Here is a 22,223-nt window from a genome sequence, read left to right as displayed (position 1 = left end):
AAGGGGTCCCGGTCCACACACAGCATCATGATCCCAACGTGGGACACTCTGACAGCACCCCGAGCTGAACTCCTGGGAGTTGTACACTTAGATGTGGCCTTAACCTCCAGAAGGCAGTTTATTCTGGCTGCTTTGCTTGAAGCTGTTTGCACCCATCCCTCCATCAGCAAATGCGAGGGCTGGTTTACAGCCCCTGTCCAGAGAACTGCATCTCCACAGGGCTGCATGTGTGCACTACAGTTTAAGCACTTTGGGACTGCTCAGAGTGGAATGCATAAAATGCTAATGTATTACTAGACTCCTACAATATTTTTAAATAGCATCTCTGGTATATAGAACTGTTTTACAAGCAAGTGAGTGTTCCATGACACCAAAGATTTTTATTTTATCTTTTAAAGTTTAAATATCAGTGAAAAGTGGGTGTAGAGAGGATCTGCCAGCAGCACAAACAAAATGTACGAATCCAGACTAGAAATGAAATGATCTCTCCACAACAGGGAAAGTAAGGCAGCACAAAAGAAAGATATTCCATAATACACAGCACCTTGAAAGTATTGAACAAGCAAGTAGAACAAAGATTTCAAAGCACATTTGGACATGTGCTTCTTCAAGCAACATGTCAAAACTACTACCTTCTCCTCCCCTTCTTCTTGACAGATGGTCTGACTGGGCCCAAAGCCACACCACCAAGCTGTGATCTTGGCAAAACCCACAAGGTAAATAAGGCTGGGCACAAAGTACAACTGGATGGGAGGCATGTGAGTGCTGAAGGATGAGATCCTCGCGATTCAGACAGCAGCACAAGCTCATCTGAAACAATGCTCCGGCACAGGGCCAAGAGTGCTCTAGAGGCAAACACTACATAGTGAGGGGCTGTATCCATCTCCAGTTGAGGAGCTGTTTAAAAGGTTAAACACTTTTCTGTTTAAAAGGTTAAACACTTCAAGTTTCCTGGGCAAATCCCAACTATCCTCATTTTATTTCAAACTACTACAAAAAAAAAAAAAAAAAAAACAAACAGCAAAATCTCAACATTTATTGATTTTTGTTTTCTCTTGTGCTGCTAGAGTGGTGTGAAGATGCAAGAAAACACTACCATGCCGTTTTGCAAGACAGGATGTGCTTCATGGGTTCCAACAACCTCTATATGGGCTTTGTAAGATCAGCTGATCCCCTCCAAGCTAAAAAACACCGAGGAGATGCCAAGTCACATTGTTTGGGCAATTTTTTTTTTGTTTAGTGTTGTGTAATGGAACCATCTGCAAGAGTACCAATCAACAATCAAAGCCAACCATGGCCAGATGACAAATCCCTCTGCTTCTGCAGGTTTGAATGTCAAATTACCAGTACCATTCGAATTCTGATTAATTTTTAACTTCTGATCAAAGCTAACATAGCTGGGAAGACAATGCTTTCCACACTCCACCTTCCCCCCTCCTCACCACTCTGAAATCATCTGTCTCAAAGCCAGAAGTCTAAATGGAGTGTAGGGCAAGTTCAAAACAGGGAGGGTTGCTGGGAGTCTACTGCCACTTGCACTCTGCAGTCACAGCCTGCTCCCACAGCTCCATTAGCTGCCTGCAATCAAGGGCGAACGACTCAGTCCTGCTTGCTGTCCAGGCTTAATAGGTTTGGCTAGTTAATGAGCAATGGCTAGATTGCATTCCAAGACTTCACATCATTTGAAAAGCAATTAAGTGTACACTTTTTGGGCTCCTCCAAGCGCCTTGTTCTACTGAGAGGATAACTGGAAGGCACAATATTCAAAACAGAACAGTGTGACACAATGGGAAACTGTCAGAATATTCACCTTCTCCAAGTATCATGCTGAATGCATCGTTCCTTTTCCACAAAGCTCTCAAGAGCTCACTTACCTGTACACTCCTGGATTACAGATTGCTCTTAGATGAAACCAAGAGCTGTAAGCCAGCTGGAAGCATCTCGGTGCTGACAAAGTAGGCTTAGGAGCCATCGAGTTAACAAAGCAGATCTTTAATCTGAAAGCCACTGCAAAGGCAGGGGTACTTTTCACATGTATACTTTTTACACATACTCCCATCAGAGACTGCAAGGCTCCTTGCAAACAACAGAACACTTATACCTAGATTTACAAAGCTCAGAAGCTAAGTGACTTGAGCCCTCAGGCATTCCTCACAAAAGCAGGACCATGTCCTTGGAGAAGGAAGCTACCTCAGAAGGCAGAACTGGGGCGAAAGCAAACATTTCTATTTGACTCACACATGCCCATTCACCCCCCCTGCACTCATGCACTACTGCTCTAACATATGTACTGCTGCAGTGCCCCTTCTGCATGATTGTGTATTTTTAAACTCTCACTTCCAAGGCAAAGATCCTTTTGTTTGTTACAGGAAGGCAACTTCTCTGGCAGTACAGAGGATCCTCAGCCTTAAACGGCTGGTTCAGTTTGGCCAAAGTTGGATCTTCCAGGGACTCTGAAAAGACAACTTCTACATCTGCGGGCTGTGTCTTCCATGCTCTTCAGCTGAACCTGAGGGAGAAAGGAGTCCTGCTGGCAAGGATCTGTCTAAAAGATATGCTACTTCTACATTACACCAAATGTTGAGAACCACGACCACTAAGCTAGTTAGTAGATGGCAGCCACACTGAGAGAGCATCCTCCTCCTCACGTATGAGACTTAAAATAGTCTGGATACTTACTAGTTTATAACATCTTTACTAAAAAGGGAAGAAAACCAAGAAAATCTCCAAACACTCAAGGTCCCTTCGCAACCTATTTCTGCAAAATCAGGAATCAGATTCCATTCCTCTGAGCACATCCACTGTCTAAACTGGAGATAAGTTTCAGGAGGAAGAAATCTTTACTCATTTACCAAAAGAACTCTTCACTAAACTTCCAAAAAAGACTTCTGCAACAACACAAGACTGGTCTTTTTGCTTTAAATGCAAAACCTTGGTATGGAAAAGAAGCACAGCTGAAGTGTCATATAATTTTTTTTTCTTCTATTATTCTCCATTTCCTTTGCACATGCCAGTCAAAACTATAAAATACTTGTGGGAGAAATGCAGAAGGCACGGTTTCACATTCCAAAAGATCTGTTTCCATGTGCTGCATACGAGCCAGTCGACCACCCAGGAAAGCCAGGCAAACACACTTTGGCCCACCAGTGCTGCAGTTGCTGACGAGCAGCCCTTCTCCATCAGGACTTTGCCCCATACTTCCTATGAGAAATAAGCATCAAGCCTGTGGCTTCATCACCTCTAAGTCTGCTCTGAAACAGTACTGACAAGCAGACCAGCACTTTCTCCTCTTGAGAAGTGGTGCCAAGTGCTAAAATATTTTTAATAAACTGGCCACAAAAAAGGAAATAAAAAAGGAGTAAATAACCTTAATACAGAAGCCTGTCATACTATCTCCTGCTTATTTGTCGATACTTCCATCCTATCCCTTTGCCCTCCATCACAACACTTTCAGCCCAGTTTTTTTAGAGAAATGAGAGCGAAGTTGGGTCACGCATAGTCTTGAGAAAAGGTATGACCAGCTATTTTCACTCCCTAGGAACCCTGGACAATGTTACTTTCTTTTCATGCATCAATCACAGAAAGGATTGGTAACTGTTTCAGAGTCACTAAAAATTAATCAGTCCCTGAGAGGCCAAGCTGGTTGAGAAACTGCTGGCTGGAGCAACAGAAGTAGGCATGACTTGCCTTCAACAAAGCAGAAGGCATTTGGTTTTAGTTAAAGCGGTAAAGGGTAGTAAAACTCGGCCAAGTATTTATTCATTGGACCAGAGTGCCTGCAGCAAGAGAGGAGGGTGAGACGGTGTGAAGTTTTTGTAATCCCAACCTTGGAAGAGAGGCAGTTGAACTCTGGTTTCACTGCTGGAATAAGACAGCACAGAGAATCTTTGGTATGTACTGTAGAAATGATGATTTATAGAAGCAATGGGCTGTCAGTGTGTGTGTAAAACCAAAAAAGATCTAAAAGCTCTAAAAGGCCTAAAGCTTTCCCAAGACAATACCTTTTCTTTAACCTGTTGGCCATTACCTTCTGCCAGTTCAAGACAGCCAGGAGCATGAGGAAGCAATAAGCCACTAGTGAGATTGTTGCTTTGCAGAATGATGCTTCTAGTTCAGCAGTGGGGAATGCTGACTGGGCATCACTGAAGCATACCCTTGGATCTCTCCAGGATTAAATAAACAAATTTAATAAAAGTTACAAGATTTAATGGACCTTTATGTAGTCTTGACCCAAACATCCACTCCGTGGTGTGGCTACTTGATAATACTTAGTATGTGCTAGCTGTGAATTTTTTGGCCCTCAGTCATGTCCCCCCCCTTGGTGTGAGCATAACATAACAGGGGTGGGCAATGAGAAACCCCCAACTCTGGAATAATTTCAGCTCTGGTGAACAACACTGATTTTCAGTTCATGGCAGAGCACAAAAAACATGGAGGTCCATCTGAGGATGCTGCAGAAACTCACTGGATGTGTGGCAGAGAGCAATAAAAAACAATGAAGAGGTAAAATGGGATAACCTTGCAGTGTTTAACTGGGACTGTCAGGCAACAGTTAATGCTGAGGAATCTTGCAATTCTGTTTTGTTCTTTCAGCACAAGCAGGTGTTGGGAAGCCCAGGATGGGAGGGGCATGCAGATAAAAAAAAGAAAGAGGAACCACTTTTTTTTCTTGTGTGCGTGATCTACTCAGATGAATCTGTTTTACCGACAGGCTCTCTTCCTGGAATCAGCACGGATGCCCAAGTGACACTCTGTGGCTCTCAGATAAACACACAGCATACCTCAAATGTCTAGGTTATGTTGCCTGTTTGTAGTGGAGGTTTTGATAGGAGGTCTGGGGTTATTAAGTAATTTTTAACAGAGACATTATTAAAACCTCCCAGCTTTTTAAAATTTAGATTTATTTCTTTGAAGTTTTGTTATTTTCATACTATTATAGTTGTGGGCTGTAATGCTTACCATATGAAAAGTAGAGATATAAAGGACATTTATCCATTGACACACATCTCACTTCTTCTCTTGGACACCTTGAATACAACTGTGCACATGACTTTTACAGTGACAGATTTTGTACAGGAATGCTCTGACCTGCAGATTTCCCTCCAACTGCTGCTGCTCCTTGTCCAGTGCCACAGCCACCTCTCTCCCTCTTTCTGCAGCTCTTTGTTACTGAACGTCAGTGTCACTGGCTGACATGATTAGTGTGGCTGACTTATGCCACTGCTCTAAAGGAAACAGGCAGAGGGCAAAGGGAAAAAAACCAACACCCAACCCAAAACTTCTACCCATCTTAGGCAAAAGAAATCAGGCTCAAAGACCTATAACCAGCCTCCCTCTTCCCAGTTATAGAGAAGTCCGTGCACTGCAACAGACATGGCATTTCAATCAACTCCTATACCTGGAAAATTGGTACACTTCTGCCTGCCCCAATACATATCCTCGAGTGCTTCAGTTCCCAGACATTAAAGGCAATAGACTGGGGGTGGGGGGAGGGAAGGGGAGGGAACAGGATATAAAAAGGTTAAAACCAAACAAACAAACCAATACAAACAAAATAAAAACAAACCACCAAAAATGCAACCCAGCATCAGACAGGAGATAATGCCTGACCTGTGATTCAGCAGATTCAAATGCTCAGAAGTACAAAAGCCTGTGTGCACTACTAAAAGACAGCAGCAGTGCATTACACGTATGGATTTGCAGCACTTTGTCAGCACTAATGATGCTACCTCATTAAAAGAGATAAATGCCTTACTGTACTACCGAAAGCATCTGCTCCTTCCTTTTCACCTGTTCTCCATCAGGGCAGCAGCAGTGCAGTGAAAAGAAATCAAAATACAACACTAAGCTCACTTAGAGCCACTTGCTAGGATTGCTTTGTGTTGTTTTAATGTCAACGTTTTTATGTCATTTTTTAATGGGGTTATGCTATGCTTCCTACCAGGTACCTCTTCTCTTGACACTAAATCAGCATATCAAAGAAAACAAAGCCCTGTGAACCACCGTGGCCCACCAGCTTTCAAAGGACTTCTTAGAAAATAAACTAATGTCTACTTCGTATAATTCATTCACTGTTGAGTAAAATGATGCAACTTCAACCACAGCAGGTGAATTAGGCAAGGGGGTGACAATGACTTCTGTCTGCTAACACCTCCGACACATTGCCACGCTCAACACAACAGTTTTCTTCCAACAGATTCCTTTCTACATGCAAAGGTAGCAGTTTACAATAACGAATGTTTTATGCATTATTCCTTTGTGTATAGGGTCTCCCAAGTGCACATTATTGAAGTCTATTAAAGCCTCTATTTAGCAGAATTACCAATGTGCCTTTGGGGAAATTATTACAATGAAGCTGTACTGGTATTTAAACTCCAGTTGTTTAACGATCTTTTCCTAATCACCAATCCAGGTATCAACATTAAAGTGCAGTCAGACTTCTTCCAGTGCAGCATAAACCTGTCTATGAGCTGCTTATGGAAATTTATCTAAAAGAATGAGTATTTCAGCTTGGCATGTTTTTCATAATTAGCCTCAGACAGCTTGTGCTTTAAAATATAGGAACTCCTTCCTGATCCTCTTCACCAAGCAGAGCCCTCTACAGTTAAACCTGGTTACAGAACCAATTAACTGTTTGCAGCCACAGTGTTTCTGTCAGCATACCAATATCTGCAAGATACCAGCCCATTCAAGGAGAATTAGGCCAATGAGGTCCTATTCTTTACAAATGGCTTTTCTATGAGAAAAAACCTGGCCTGGGTGCAAGGGATGGAGCAGTCCAAAAGCTGCCTAAACCCAGTGCATGCCCAGGTCCCTCCTCTGGTCCAAATACAAATCAGAGAGTTGAGTAAAGCCACAACAGAGAAGTTACTGTTTTTTTGTGCCACTCAGACCATTTCCCTTGTTCATTCTGCACAATACAGCTCTAGCTAGCTACTCTCTAAATGTGTCTGTTTTTGTGGCAATGAGTCAAACTTGGTTCCAAATTTGTTTTGTGTGTCTGCACCTGCCGTGACAAGAACAAATATTTTTCCAATGGGAAGAGTTTCATACTCTCAGGGGAAGAGGAAGTAAACTTCACCCTTCTAGAAATCACAGGATTCAGCTTCCTGGGGTGGGGTAGAAGAGACCTAGGTTTCAACCCTTCAGGTTTCCTTCACGACCTTCAATAAATCACTGTGTTCCTGCCTTCATTTTTCATCGGTATGAAGTGCTCAGGTTCTATCTATGGGGCAGTCAGACTCTCCAGCAAAGACAAAAGATGTCTTGTCCTTGCTACTATGTTACACTGACAATTTTACAACTTCAACACCAGTTCAATTTTCAGTCAACCTTCAATGAAAAAAAACCAGCATTAATTTATTGAAAAAACACTGACAACAATCTTACAAAACCAGTGGTCATGGAAACAGAATATAAGTAATGGAGCTGAGCAAAAGGACTTGACATCTTATGAAGATGCTAAATTTAGGCGATCATACATGCATGTTTTGATTTGCCAGAATTCAGATTATATGTCCAAATACAGATAAAAAGGAAGGACTAAAGTCATCACTGGAAGCTTGTATGTATACTAAAGATTCTTCTGACAAGTATGAGTCATATACTATCTGCTCTTCTTGGCTCTAAGGCAGGCCTGCACAATGAAGTTGCTTCCAGGACCAGAAGTCCTTCAGGGAACAATACTCAGGAAAAAAGCACAGCAAACAGGTGGGCATATTTTAGCCATACACTAATTTCCCTATAAATCAACGGACAAAAGCTCTTCCTTTCTCCACTTACAAACCCAGAGCCAAATCACCTCTCCTGTTCTATAATCTCATTGACATTGCTCAGGTTACACACGCACCAGGGCGGATTTTGTCCTTGGGGGCACTGGGAGACCAAACCTCCCATAAAGAAGAAAGGAAAAAATCTGTTCACCTTCACTGAAGTGGGATGAGGAATATCCCTTTCATCTAAAAAAGGAGACATATGTCTAAGAGACAAAGGGAAAATGCCACTAATTTCACTTCTTCAGTTTGCCTCTCCATTAGGAAAGACTCTTATATACTTAAAAAGTTTTTCAGGCTTTTAAGGCTGTTTTATGCAACTGCAGATCAGAAGCCCAGAAGTCTATGAGCTGTTGACTTAGAGAAGTTGCTGGTGTCTACTTCACTGTCATCCATCCTGTTTGATAGGGGTGATCAAGGCTGCACTCTATTGCCTGAATTTGTCAGTCCCTTTTCCTATCACTTAGTTCTTTACCTCAACACTGTTTTCACAACCACGAGGTGAGATACTCCTGCTGAGTTGTACAAAGTCCAACCCGGTCTTTAGCTTAGTTCGTTGTTGACTGGCTTTACCCCATCAAGCAGATTATGGTCAGCTTCATAAGCACCAACACTGGCACGAGAGGGAATGGGGCAAGTCCTGGCCAAGGACAAGGTAGGAAGAGGAAGACAATGAGTGGTCATAACTTGAACTGGCGTAGGCTGCCACAAAACCTCTAGTCCAGTAGTGGTACCAGAAGACACCATACAAAAACATGACAAGTACACATTGTGGCATTTAACACGGGGATATTGCAATATGTGTATCTAATGTTCCCGTCTTGTTATGGCATTGTGTTGATCACAGCAGAGGACAGATCTCACAAAAGCACCTGGCAATACGATGTCACATCTATTCCACAGCACTGGGCATAGACGGTCATTTGTTACTATGGCAGGTGGACCAACAGCCACCCCAGGCAAGCTGTCACTTTGTCTCTCCTGCCACCTACTGTACTGAAAACCAAAATATGTGTCACCAACTCACGTGCATTTCCGCTTGTGTTTGGAAATAACAACCTTTAGTTCTTGTAGAAATGCTGCTGCATGCATATGGGAACTCCCTGCTATCATCACTCCATCAGCAATGCTATCCAGGGCTTCCTCTCGAAGGCTAACTGCAGCACTTGGAGCTCTACTTAATTCACTAATGCTTCAGGGTTAAAATTAGCATTAAATACTAAAAATTCTCCAGAGTTTAGAGCACAAACCCCTCTCTCCCTTTGCCCCATGGAGAATTAATCACAGAAGATTTATTTTAAACGACGAACAGGATACGATACCCCACAAACCTCTGCCCCTTAATTTTCTGTTACGTCCAATGACAACACTCACCGGGGGCAAAACCCAGCAGAAAAGTAACTTCCCACTGAGCATATGATTGTCAGCCTGTGGGCAGGGGTGAAACTCTGGCTGCACTTGAGCTGCACAACCAAATGAGTGTCACCCAAGAACAGACCTGCCCCATGCAAGAGTCCGTTTCAGACCGTGGTTTACCCTTGCCCTTTTAACCTCTCGCTCTCAAAATGCCATCTGAGCAGGTATGGCTGTGCCACCCATACCCTCAGCAGCACAGTGCTACCCACGGCGTCCTCCCCATGCAGTCCCCCTGCCTACAACATCACCGCTGCAAAAAGGGCTCCACTGATGCTTGTGTCCAAGAAGTGCATCCCAGGAGAAGAATTCTTTAATCATAACTATCCGGGTTCTGCCATCCTTCTGGACACCATTAACCACAGTGAACAGCATGGAGAAGGGCAGCAACGAGTCTGAGCTGGTCCAGACTAGTACAAGCTCACTACAGGGGCTTCAGACCAATTCACGGTACTAGTATGTGGAAGCCAATTAGCAACCAACTCAAAACCAAACAGACAGATATCCCATGGTAATTCTCCCAGAATCCACAACAAGTTTATTTTTCAGTATTTTATTATTAATTTTGAAAAGTATTCAAACAGAAAACAACAAGCTGAATTTTGCAATAGAAATCTCATTACTTTCTAGTAAGAAGCTACCTTGTGGGTGCGGGTTTATTTTCCCATGTATGATATTCCCTTGTACCTAATCAACAGCTTGAGGCTTTATGACAGCAGCTATCTTTGATAAAAGGAGTATTGTGATGAGGGAGGAAGGCGTCCAACACTTGCATGATCCACTAAGCAATCAAATGTATTTATTTATGCTGTGACCACAGTAATCAAGAGGTATTAAAATGTGAAACGGAGCATCAGTTAAGTGCATTTTAAATCTGATTTTCCCCTGGTTGTAGTAAGGAAATTGTTGACTAGCTGGACTCTTTAGGGTCTTTACAGCCTGCAATTAGTGAAGCAGATACAGAAGATAAATTGCTCCACTCCTGCAAAAGCAAGCCTTATTTTTGCAAGTAATAGTGGGCCTTTCATCTCAGCACTTAAAATTTGACCAAGTGAGAAAAAAACATTAACATAATTCCACTCACTCCCAGATAAACTTCTCTGAAAAATGAGGACATTTCTTCTCCTTACACAAATCCGACAAGGCTATAACTAAAAATATTTTTGTAACACACAGAGTTCAGTATGAACACTGGAAAACAATTGGCAAGAGCAATTGGAGTGTCTAATCCCAGCTATTTAGCCACCAAAATGCTTCAAGAGCTGTGATACATCCACTTAAAAGCCAAATATGGCTCACACATAGCTATTAAACATGAATGAACTTATCAAGAAGCAACAGTATGTTCTCATTAATTGTACAAAGGCTGCAAAGAAGTTAAAAAAAAGACATTTCTACAGCATCTGATCAGTAGTGACTTTCGCTGACACCAATTTAATTTATAACAAAATCAGGGCAATAAACTAAAGGATCACATTAGCAGTTAGTAATGCTACAGGAGCTATCAGTGAAAAGCTAATGAAATGAACAGAGCCTTAAAACAACTTGGTATTTTTTTAACACAGACTTGAAAACCTGCTACTGAAAAGGCACTGTCAGAGGGTGCTTGGGCATACTCGCTATTGACTTTCAGACAACTTTTAAGGTTCCTTAAGGATGCTCTGAGGAAATTCAAGAAGGCAATTTTGTACGCAAATGCTGTCTAAACTGATGTATCACTTAACATACCTGCAAAGTTTAATCTCTGGAAGAACTTTAACCTCCGCTGTGCTTGACCACATGGAAGGCAAAGAGATTTAAGCTTGTTTGGTCTATTGCCGACGGAGACTTTCTAACAGAAATGGAAACTGGATGATAAACAGGTAAAAAGCTGCTCCCAGAGTTTCCCTTGCTTTGAGAAGAGTGAAGCCACTGGGAGATTTGGGAGCAGATTCTACAAACAAGCTGTTAAGAAAAGCCGCTATCCAGAAGGCTCGACAGGAGGAAAAGGGAAGCAGGGAAATCACAGTTAATGGGATTTGGCTGCATCCAGACAACAGCTAGGTTTCACATACATTACAAACAGTCCTGCACTTCCCTGTTGCATCAATTCAGTGCTGGATGAGAAAAATGTACATAGATTTAAAGCTCCACAGAAACTTAGATTGATCTGTTTAAAATAAATCTTGTCCCTCCCCTGAAACGCCCTCTGGATGAACACACGACAAAGAGAAAATTGCCGCCACTACACTACAACTTCTATAATTTTCTGTTAGGGGGAAGGCAGGCTAGGGATTTATTTATTTTGAGGTTATTTCCTAAGTCCCATAAATGGACACTTGCTCCATTCACCTTAGATATCACTGCAGAGTACTATAAAGTTTGCTTAAGTTTTCCACGGGATAGAATCACTATCCTGCCACATCGAAAGGATAATGTGACATCAAACATGGAGGGCTACCTCTCTTCTAGCACATCTCTCCTTGTCATAACATAAAGAGATTGTGCCTCCCTTCTCAGTGCCTCCCTTCCCAAGCCTTGGTGGAGACATCCTGCTTATCCTCCAACCTAGGAGGGAGAGAATTAGTAGTTTAAAGCCCCTAATTGAAAGAAAAATTGCCATAGACAATGTCCTCTACCTTTGCAAACTGATGCCAACCATAAGACATGATTCAACAGGTATGAACTCCATACTCATCCCTCCTCAGATCCCAAAGGAGGCAGCGCCACAGTACGTGCCAGGAGGGAAGAGGCCAGCAGCAGCAGAGAAATTTCTAGTCTAATCATGAGACAGACAGAAGAATGGAAACGATAGGAGAAGTGAGATAAAAGAATTAGGGGGCTGATAGCATCAACACACTTCAAGAAGAAGGAGAGGAAGTTGAGCGGCTGTGAAAGAGGGGGAAGGAAGAGTAAGGCTGATTTTCCCGATAGACAGGTCATAAACAGTTCCCGAAACCTGCCTAGTCGGGCTGCTTGTCTGACGTACAGATGCAAAAAGCAACACATGTGGCATCTTTGAAGCGGAAAAAGGAGACGTTGAGGACTGGGGCACTCCGTAGGGGAATGAAAGACCTACAAGTCTTCTAAGTGCCATAAATAGAGATGAAGCTAGAGCTTTCAGCCAATAATGAATGTGAATAGTTAAAAAAGGAGTTTTGCAGAATTGTCCACTAAGACAAAAATCTTAAAAACTGGCTCTTCACAAATGCATTTTCTTTTGGAAATCCCACACTCACTGCTGAGAGATTAGCTTTACAAAGTGAGAATTTAACTGGAATTGCAGCTCTGGGTAACAACAGGAAATGTTGCTCACAGCAACAGAAAATGTGGGATGATTAGGTTTTTGGGGAAAAAGGGAAAGAAAGTTACAGTAACTATGCAAACAGAATAAATAACAGAGCTGTCCTTCTCCAGAACCTTTCCAAGGATCTCAGAGCAATCTACAGCCATTCCCCATTAAAGGCTGCTGTGCTACGGCCACAGCTTATTGCACCATCTAGGTCCCAAGCCTGTCTGTACTCCTCATATTCATAGTTCTATCCCTCTGCTGATCCTCACACCAGACATCAGCTGATGCTCAGGGACCCCTTGGGGGGTTTGTGCCTTGCAGAACCCCAGCTGGGACTTGGGATGTTGCCAAGTGCTCCTTGTACATAAGTAACGCGGTGGCCTCATCAAGAGACAGACAAGACAAAGGGTTTCCACCGAGAAAGAAAACTCCAAGCACACAAGGGAAGGCCCTCCCCACACTGAACATGCTGTGCTCAGTGGCTCAGCCCAGCAGAGCAAGCGGGCTGGGAAAGCCAGCCATGTCTCAGACAAAAGTGTAAAAAAGCAGCAGGAGGAGAAAAAGGGAAAGACAAGGTCAAGTTAGAGGGAGGCAAGCTCCAGACAAACCCTCCCCCCACCAGAGGAAAGCACCTCAACAGACATTGCTGTGGAGTCAGCAATGCAGAAGATACTACTCGGCAGGGAAACGTGTCATGTGAAAATACAAACTCTTGTTTACATGCTCCCTGAAGTTCCTTAACTGTTGCTGAGAATTTTCGGAAATACTTTGCATTGGACTTGTTTTATTGCATGTTTCCCACCAATTTCCAGTTCCTACTTCTATTCTTAATTTTTAATGTCCGCTGGGACAAAACAGTAACCTTTAGATACTGCTTTGCTAAGAAAACTGGAGTAACTGGGAGTTATATTAACAATACTTAAATACAGTCTATTTAAAGGTTTGAACGCATCTTGTTAGAACACTGCATAAATTAACCCAACCTAATTCTCTAGGATGTAACAAGATCTGAAAAGCTCCAAGTTTCATGTTCTCTCTTACCACCCACTTAAAAAACCAAAACCCAACATGCTGGGGTTAGCTTAGGTTGCAAACGAAAACAAAATTCACATTCAACTGAATAAATGGAATTTACTCCTGGATGCAACAAAGATGATGCCACAACCAGCTCAAAACCAAAGCAAGAAGAGGTTCTCTCCCGCCCCCTCCATGCACATCCCCCCTCATTTTTGCTGTTAATGATGTCCCCCCAGCCTGTCTGCTCAGGAGTCTTAACTGCTCGCTCCATCCCTCCCCACTGTCTGAAACCATCCCTGGATGGAGCAAAGCGTGCCCTGCTGCCGCTGGGCTTGCAGTCTCCCCTGCAACGCTTGAACTGGCGGCCAGACAAAGCAAACTCCAGTTGCATCACGGAGCAAACTCATTTTCCAGCAATCTCCCAGCCCGGAGTTTACCGCTACTGTAATCCGGTGCTGTCAACAACGCCGCCTTTGTTGCGCGCCCGTGTGCGCCGCTCGCTTGCTGGTCGGGTTGTTGTTTTGGGTGTTTTATTATTTCTTTATTATTATTATTATTATTATTATTATTATTTATTTTAAGGAGAATTTTTGTTTTAAATGAGTAATCTGTTTTCAAAAGATTTCTCCTCCGTGCTGGCTCCACCCTGTACTGTAAACGAGACATTACCTTATACAAGAATGAATCTGCTGCATTCCTCTGTCTAGCTGCCTCACAGCACATTTCCTACGCTCACAGCAGCCCCGGCAGTGCATGCTCTCCCACCCCTTCCCCCCCACCTTTTTCTCTTTTTTCTTTCCCCTTTTTTTTTTTTCCTTTTCACTGCCTCGCTGTGTTTTTGTGTAAATGATCTCACATGACTCAACAAATCCATCTGCCTGGAGCAGGCCAAGTTTGGAGCCTTCCCAGGAGGGAGGAGAAGAATTGCTTTGTGGAAAGGACCTGGAGCTTTGCCCTTTCTCTGGCTCAAATTACCCGCCTGTCAGGCCTGACGGATTTGGCTAAAAATAAAAGGAAGCGGGCCGTGAAAAGGAGATGAATGAGCTCAGCAGTTCCTTAGATAACATGGAGTCTGGTGTCGCCCAAAGATCCCAGAGCAGGAACTTCGGATGCCGGACATGTAAGTGTGGTGCTGCAGCCTCAGTGAACTCGGCTGCTTCAGGACCAAAAAAAAAAAAAAAAAAAGGCACAAAAAATGGGCAAAACTAACTATACGCTGTTGGAAATAAAGGCATTAAAGACACTCAGAGCAAGAAAACTGCCTGCTGTAGATTTGGGCTTGTAAATGGGGAGATTTATGGGGCTTCCAGAGGGGAAAGAGGGTGTGGGGGGGTGTGGCAGGGGGCCGTACGTGATGTCAGCCTCCCGCCCTGACCAGGGAGCCTCTGCATCCTTCCTGCAAATGCCTGCCCAGCGCCCGCAGCGGGTATTAAGCACTTAGTTTGGCAATGTAATGACACACTGCAACAATCTGTAATGCGAGGCAGTCAGCAAAGCCCTGGCTCGAAAAGCTCTTTCTCCTAACCATTAACCATATGTTTGGCTCCGCCACCGCCCAAGCGAGCGGGTGTTCCAGCGCACCATCTGGTTTCTATCCACACAAGCAACTGCAAAGCACAGAGTATTTCCCTCTGGAGCTGAGTCTTCCTCCCTGGCCCCTGATCCCCACCCAGTTCCCCACTCCTCGGCTCCCCATCTTCCTCCTTCCACCCCTTTCTAGCAACAACTACACCTCCCTGTCCCACTAATGGCTCAAAGCAGTGGAGACCACAACCACCCCACCAAAGGTGCAGCAGAAGAGCTGTCTCATGCTGCCCTCTGTGAGCTCACATGCCTACACACGTGTGTGTACACACACACAGAGGGACTGCATCCCTCATCACCAATGTCTGGGGTATGACATTAAAACACAAGTGTGTTCTGGAGTGGCCCAGGAGCTGCTGCAGTGTCCATCACATCTCGCTCACGCACACATGCGCACAGCGCGCGTTCAGCTTGGATTACATCAACTCTGTGCCGACACTGCAAAAGGACTTCAAGAATGTACCTAACAACAGGAGGACCAATAGCAGTTTTATCTCCTGTTCTCAAGCAGGGCTTTCTATGGACATCTGGTGTTGGTGCCCCATCCCACCAAAATAACAACGTTCTGGGGGGACACAAAAGAAGTACAAAAGGAAAAAGAGAAAGATAAATGAGAGAGTGCTGAAGAGAAAGGAATGAAAATATTTACTTTTCCTGTGATAACTAAACAAGCTCTTTCTGAAACGATAAAAAAAGCTTTCAAGTGTTGTATTTTAAAAGGCCTTGTACCATATGTTTGCTTTATGACTTTATGAATTCTAACTACTATTTATGTTTTTAAAGTACTTCCATCATTCTGTTTGTTTCTGAAGTACCTATGGGACATCAGCAGTAATTTTCCCCTCAGGTTGGCCAATTTAAGATTAATCATGACCTATTGCAAGAAAGTATTCAGGGATGCAAGCAATAGGATATTCAGCAAATCCAACACTTGCTCCTTTAAAGTAAGTTTATATTCTGCAATGAGTCACACATACAGTGTTTATCCAAGTTACCAGTGCTACAAGGGGAAAAAAAAGCCCATTACATTTGCAAATACATACAAATCACAGCTGTAAGCACTCAACTGCTTATACCAGGACTTGTTTCTATGACTGGATATTGATTTTTTAAAATAATGTGTTATTATATCAATGTTGATACAGCAACTAGCTTCCTGGAGTATGCAATTTAATACTAAAAAGAAGCTGGTTTAGGAAATATCAAATCCACACCCATTCATATCCTTTTTAAACGTCCTTCTTGGTTATGACTATAGCAATGCAACCCCACAACTGCTTTTTTCCTCACCATGCACCTAACGAAGAAAATGCACTTGCCAGTTAGAAACAGCTCAGTCTAAAGCAATAAGCTTTGCTGATCCCAATAAAATACTGCAGAGCTTCTTCAACTGTTGCTAGAAACCAAGAATCTACTTTGGAAAAGATGATGCATATTTTTCAAACTTCCTCCGTATGAGAAATCGGTGAAAGAAAAAGCACACCGTAGGCCCTTATCCCAGAATCACACAGGCGTGGGGAAAACCATATGCTTGTGAAAAGCCTGATGACTTCACTAGGATTGCCTAAGAAGATTGAGGATAGGATCTGCTCCCAATTACAAATGTGGAGTGCAATTAGCACTGTAAACTCCCCCTGCCTTCATTCTGCACTCCCCTTCAGTGAGGGAAATAACTAAAATTATTAAAACCATAAGAGATGCATTTTAGCCAGGAATTTACTTTTCCTACAAAACAGTATCTAAATATGTTAAAGTCCATTACTTCAAGATAATACGTTGCAAACATTAGTATGCTTAAATATCACACATTAGGTTTCCTACAAACATGCAATGAGAAATTGTCTTCACACACAGAAAACAACCACCAGTCATTCCCTGAAGCAGTAAAGGTCTAGGTCTGGGTCTTTCAGCAGATAATGATCTGCTCTGATCCAGAAATCCTTTTAAAGGGGGAATTCAAGGGAAATATTCGTAGATTCAGAGTTCTGCAGTCTGAAGGGACTGCAGATCATTTGACCTTCTTCCATGAAACAGGCATGGAGCTTCCCCGCCTACATCAACGAAGCCGTAAGAGGTCAAAGGAGACAATCTCCTAGGGTTAAAAAAAAGCCCGTAAAAAACTCCCAACAAAACAAAACAACAACAAAAAAAACCCAGTCTCAGATACAACAGCCTGACATAAAGCAGGAAGCTACTGCATCACTCCCCAGCACTGTGGGATCACCCACACCCTCTTACCTGGTCTGAATGAATTAACAGCCAGCTACTGGGTCTTGTTATACCTTGTCATCTTCCTCTACTCCTCAGCCCCTGACAAAGGGTCACTGGCAGCCTGAAACCCAGCCAGTTTTTAAAGCGTAATAAAAAGTGGTGTCACATTATTACCTGAATCCACTGAGTCCTCCTGCCAACAACGATGTTTATGCAATCACATTTTTCTGTTTTTAAAAATTTCTCTCTTGCCTCATTGCTCTGTGTGAAAAACAAAACAAAAGAGAAAATTGATTACCTGCAAGCAATTATCTATTATTTGCATTACAGCAGTTTTGCAGTAGATATTCAGGCCTTTTGTTTTCTGCCTCATCTCATAAAAACATTAAACAAGAAAAAGTCTTTTCCCCAAAATTACTCATTGATCAAACAGAAGCAACAGATACCAGTTTGGAGAGGCAGATAAGATACCACAGCCCACCACTGGTAGAGCTACACAAAAGAACACAGCTCTCTCATGCCCAAATCCTCTGCCCTCTTCCCAGGCCATCCTGCCTGGCAGCACCAGGACCAATACCAAGCAGACAGTGACACCAAAAGCAGAAATACAGAGGGAGAGAAAGCTAATTAAATTTCTTTCAGTATCAACAGCAAATACATGCCACTAATAACCACAGCAGTGATGTAAAAATAATACTTGCAAAATTGCATTGACAGTAGATTACTCAATCGTAAAGTTTCTCCATACTCTGTACCTACAACATTATTTAAGTAGTGACTCCACTTAAAATTCTTAAAAGGCTCTTTTAGTGTCTGTGTTTACTCCTCGCTTCCCATATTAGTAGCTTTAAGCTTTAGCGTCAAATTCTCCTGCCAACACACTTCATAGAAGACATTTAAATAAGGAAGAAAAAAGCCCATATGGTAGAAATCCAGCTGAAGACACAACCTCAACCCCCCACCCCCAACCTCTCTGAATGGACAGAAGACACATGCTTCCAGTAAAGGAAACTGGATTTTCAGTACTAGAAATGCCATTAGTATTTCATTGCTTTCTCTGAAAGCAAATTTAAAAAAAACCCCTTCACGTAAAGAGATGCAACTCAACCATGTGCACACGGTCCCTTGCCTACCTTCACGAGGGCATACACAATTAAACCCAGACAGAGCACAGGTCGGGAGGTAAGGCTGCCATACCCTTCCTGCGTTTCAGGGCTCAGGCTTTTGGCATACTCTGTCCATTGTTGACACGGATGACTGACAGAAAGTTTTGCTGCAAGATTTTGGTCACAGTGGTCTGACTGAGACATTCCCAAAAAATCAGCTGCAAAGACCAAATTCTCACAATCTCTGGAGCAGAGTTTAAACCTGGGTTTAGCCTGATGCCACTTGACTCAGCGAACACAATCTAGTCCATGGCAGAGGAGAACAGAAGTGACCATTGCCTCTGGCATCTGCTGCCAACAAGGGTAGAGCCACCTCCCAAGCAAGGAAGGTCTCCTGATCCAGGTGACTTCCCTACTGCAGCCTGGAGTCATCTATGCTCAAAACAGAGCAGCCAAGACTGGGGCCAGGGGATGGCAGGGAAAAACATGTCAGAACAAAAAAATTCACTTAATGGGGACAGAAGATTGGAGGGTTGGATGGGGGAGAGAGAAGGAATTGGAGTTAGGCATGGAGAACTGCCTGCTGGCAGTGCAGCTGCAGCACTGCTGAAGAACCATGTCCAAGACTCTATGATGCCAGTGCACAATGCCATTTGTTTGCTTCCTGCAAAGTCTTTGGTGTACCACAGGTATGTTGAAGGGAGAACGCTGAAGAGTTCAAGCACTCATCCCTGAGGAGGGAGGGCAATGCGGCAGGTGAGCGCTGCCTGCTGCAGCTGCCTTCACTCTTGGCACATGAGATGTACCTGAGCCGTGCATCAGGGCTTCAGGGCAAGAGTGCATGACAACTCTAACAGCTGCTGGCAGCAAGGATGGCAGCCACCCTGACGCTCCCTGCCACCCTCTCAGCGTCCAGGCAGATGAGCTGTGCCTGGGAGAGCTGCCACGCAGTTCCAGTGAAGCACTACACCAGTCATTTAAACTCAGTATCCCTCAAGTGGCCATTAACAGTGAATTCCTAACCAACCTGAAAACCTGGCTTCTCTCAACTAAAAGTAATGAACAGTCACAGCAGAAGGGAACTGTATTTCCAGTACATGAAACACTATGGAATATAGAGACATCTCAGCAGCAAGGCTGTAACATCCTCAGGATCTTTTGTCCTCTTAAGTCTCTTCTGCAAAGAGAAGTGGGGCTTCCCAAATCATCTGTCAAATACTGAAGCCTGACACTGGTAAACAGAGTAAGATCATGAGGAAATTACAAACTTCTTCAGTAGGATTTGAGTACCATGCCATAAATAAAAATTTGGGCCAAATATGGGACAGCAAGGAACAAACAAGATGCTGAATAGGGAGTTTGCCCAGGGTTTGCAGCTACAGCTGGCAGCAGGCAGGCAACTTGCAGAAAGAGAAGAGTGTGATGACATACTCAAAAACTGTCCGTGCATTTACAAGATCTGCACAAATCCATTTTATATCAGAGTGTCACGCTGAACTTATAGAATCATAGAATGCTTTGGGTTGGAAGGGACCCTAAAGATCAACTGTAATGTTGCAATGTATTTGTGAATGAAAATAAAATTACCAGTAAATAGCTGAAACTTCCTTGGATATTACACTACCTTAGACATTAATAGCTTATAACAGAGGACAGGTCTACAGTCAACTAAATGCACAACACAGGAAGACAGACCTTAAAGGTAAATAATTCAGGACTTGAATTCTTTAAGGTAAATAATTCAGGGCGCTAATGAATTCACTGACTGTAAATAGGGATTTCCACTGTGAGGAACCCTCCAAACTGCCCTACATCCAATCCTCAGGAGTGCAGAGCAGAAAACTGTCAGCAGAAACATGTCTCAAACACTCCTGGCTACAGCAAGACTCTAACACAAAAGAAGTCTCGGACAGGAAGAGATAGCTTCATGGACTTGTTCCAGTGCTCCATACTGTGACCATGGGCTGCTGAAAAGGACGTGCACTTTCAGAAACACCACTTGGGCTAACAGTGAGGTGGCTGCGATGCAAGGAAGCTGACCCATGTTGCATCCAACAGAAGCATTGGGAAAACCCTTCAAGGGTAGCCAACACAGCAGTTTGGTCTAGCAGTGCTAAAAACACACAAGACTATGGGTGAAGCTGTAAGCCCATTGTTAAATATGACACCCTGTAAATAAAAAGAAGCCAGACAACCCCCCCATGTCCTCCTCACTTCACAATCTTTCTTCTCTATCCTCTTTGATTGAGTATCACCAAGTGCTTTTATCCACACCTGGGAATTCCTGTGCATCCATCAAAAAGCATTTCAGCCAACCAAATCCCATCAACAAACCACAGGATAAATCCTCATAAATTCTTAAACTACCAGCAAGTGTCAGTCTTCCCAGCCTGCACCCTCTAGTACCAAGGAGCTGTTTTGCAAGCGGCAACTATTCCTGACCCATCAAAGAAACTCTACCAAAGTCGAGATGCAGCCAAATCAGTTATACAATGTTGTTGCTGCAAAAAAACCCCAAACAAACCTACCAGGATTTTTATGCTGGCTCATACTCTAAAAGTAGTATTTAAAACCACCCTAAAGTTGCCTCACACCCTCTTATGAGACCTACATGAAACCAGACTGTGGAATAAAATCCCGCCTTTTGCCGGCAGACAAGGGCATGTCAGCCACAATAGCCAAGGTGCTGCAAGGTTGCTGACGAGCCTGGAAACACTGTATGGGAACATGCCCATGGATCTGCAGTTGAAAACACAACTGCTGCTCTTGCTCCGTGCCCAGCAGAGATAGAGATCTCATCGCCAGCAGAGATCTGGGTCATCACAAGGAAGCTGGAGTTATCCCAGCACCATCATCTTTTAGGTAATGCTCCCGAAAGGGGAAACAAGTATGTGGCAAGGTTTCATCTGACGAGGTGCTGGTTGTAAACAAAAACAGTAACTGGGGGTTTCCTTGCTCCTTGGTGATATCATCCAAATGGAAAAAACCCCAACAAATTTTGTATGATGTCTTGTATCCAAAGTGCTTTGCAGAATGAGTTTGTTGAAAATGCGAGGTTCAGACTGCAGTTTCTCAAGAGCTTGCAAATGCACCTCGACTGCCAAAGTCTTCCTCCTAAACATCAAGCTAAAAAGTATTTGTTTGCTTATCTTGTACTGCAAAACTGAAAACCCAAACCTGTGGAAGGAAAATACTAGAAAGACAATGTTTAAATTGAAGTATGGATTTTAAATGTATGATGTTTGTGAAAAACAAATGTTCTGAGGCTCCACAAAACCAAGTAGCTGACTATCCAGGCGCAGGACTGAAAACCAGATTAGCTTTCCAGTCTCTGCTAACCAAAACTTTTGCAACCTTCCCGTATGCCATTTCCTTGTTTACATCTCATGGTACAGGAGTTCAACTTTTGGAGAAAAATGAATGGTAAACCTAGGAAGTGAAATGCGATATTATTTACAGTATAGGAGAGCACGCCGTTCACAAGAATTTGTAGGCGTATACATCCCAGCCCTGTTCCTCAGTTCAACACCCACTCCTGAAATCCTGTACCAACCAGATTAGCTGATGTACACATGCCTGCACTCTTGGAGAAACAATAGTCTCTTTCAGTCCATACAGTCTTCTGAAGAACCAGGCAAAAACGTCATGGGAGAAGTTAGGAAATATCTGCAGAAAACAGCACACAAGATGAAAAGCAGAACAAGCCTTTTAACTTGCACAAAGTACATAACATGGAGGATAAGCACAGAATTTAGTTACCTAGCCCCTCTTCCAAAGGGATATTTTTTATTTTCCCCAGGATGGAAAAGGGGATGGTTGAAACAACTTAAAAAAACCCAAAAAACCAAT

General features: G+C 43.2%; 1 protein-coding gene across 2 annotated transcripts in view; it reads right to left on the bottom strand.

Moving 5' to 3' along the window:
- The window catches only part of BACH2 (BTB domain and CNC homolog 2), a 180,358-nt gene that overhangs the window by 120,152 nt on the left and 37,983 nt on the right, over positions 1-22,223 (bottom strand). For both annotated transcript variants that reach the window (XM_059842454.1, XM_059842455.1), the window contains exon 2: positions 17,443-17,529. The gene's annotated coding sequence lies outside the window, so the exon portion shown is untranslated. The remainder of the gene's footprint in view (positions 1-17,442; positions 17,530-22,223) is intronic.

Source organism: Haemorhous mexicanus, chromosome 3, assembly GCF_027477595.1.
Source record: "Haemorhous mexicanus isolate bHaeMex1 chromosome 3, bHaeMex1.pri, whole genome shotgun sequence".
Classification (NCBI taxonomy): domain Eukaryota; kingdom Metazoa; phylum Chordata; class Aves; order Passeriformes; family Fringillidae; genus Haemorhous; species Haemorhous mexicanus.
This window is presented reverse-complemented; position numbering and strand designations above follow the sequence as displayed.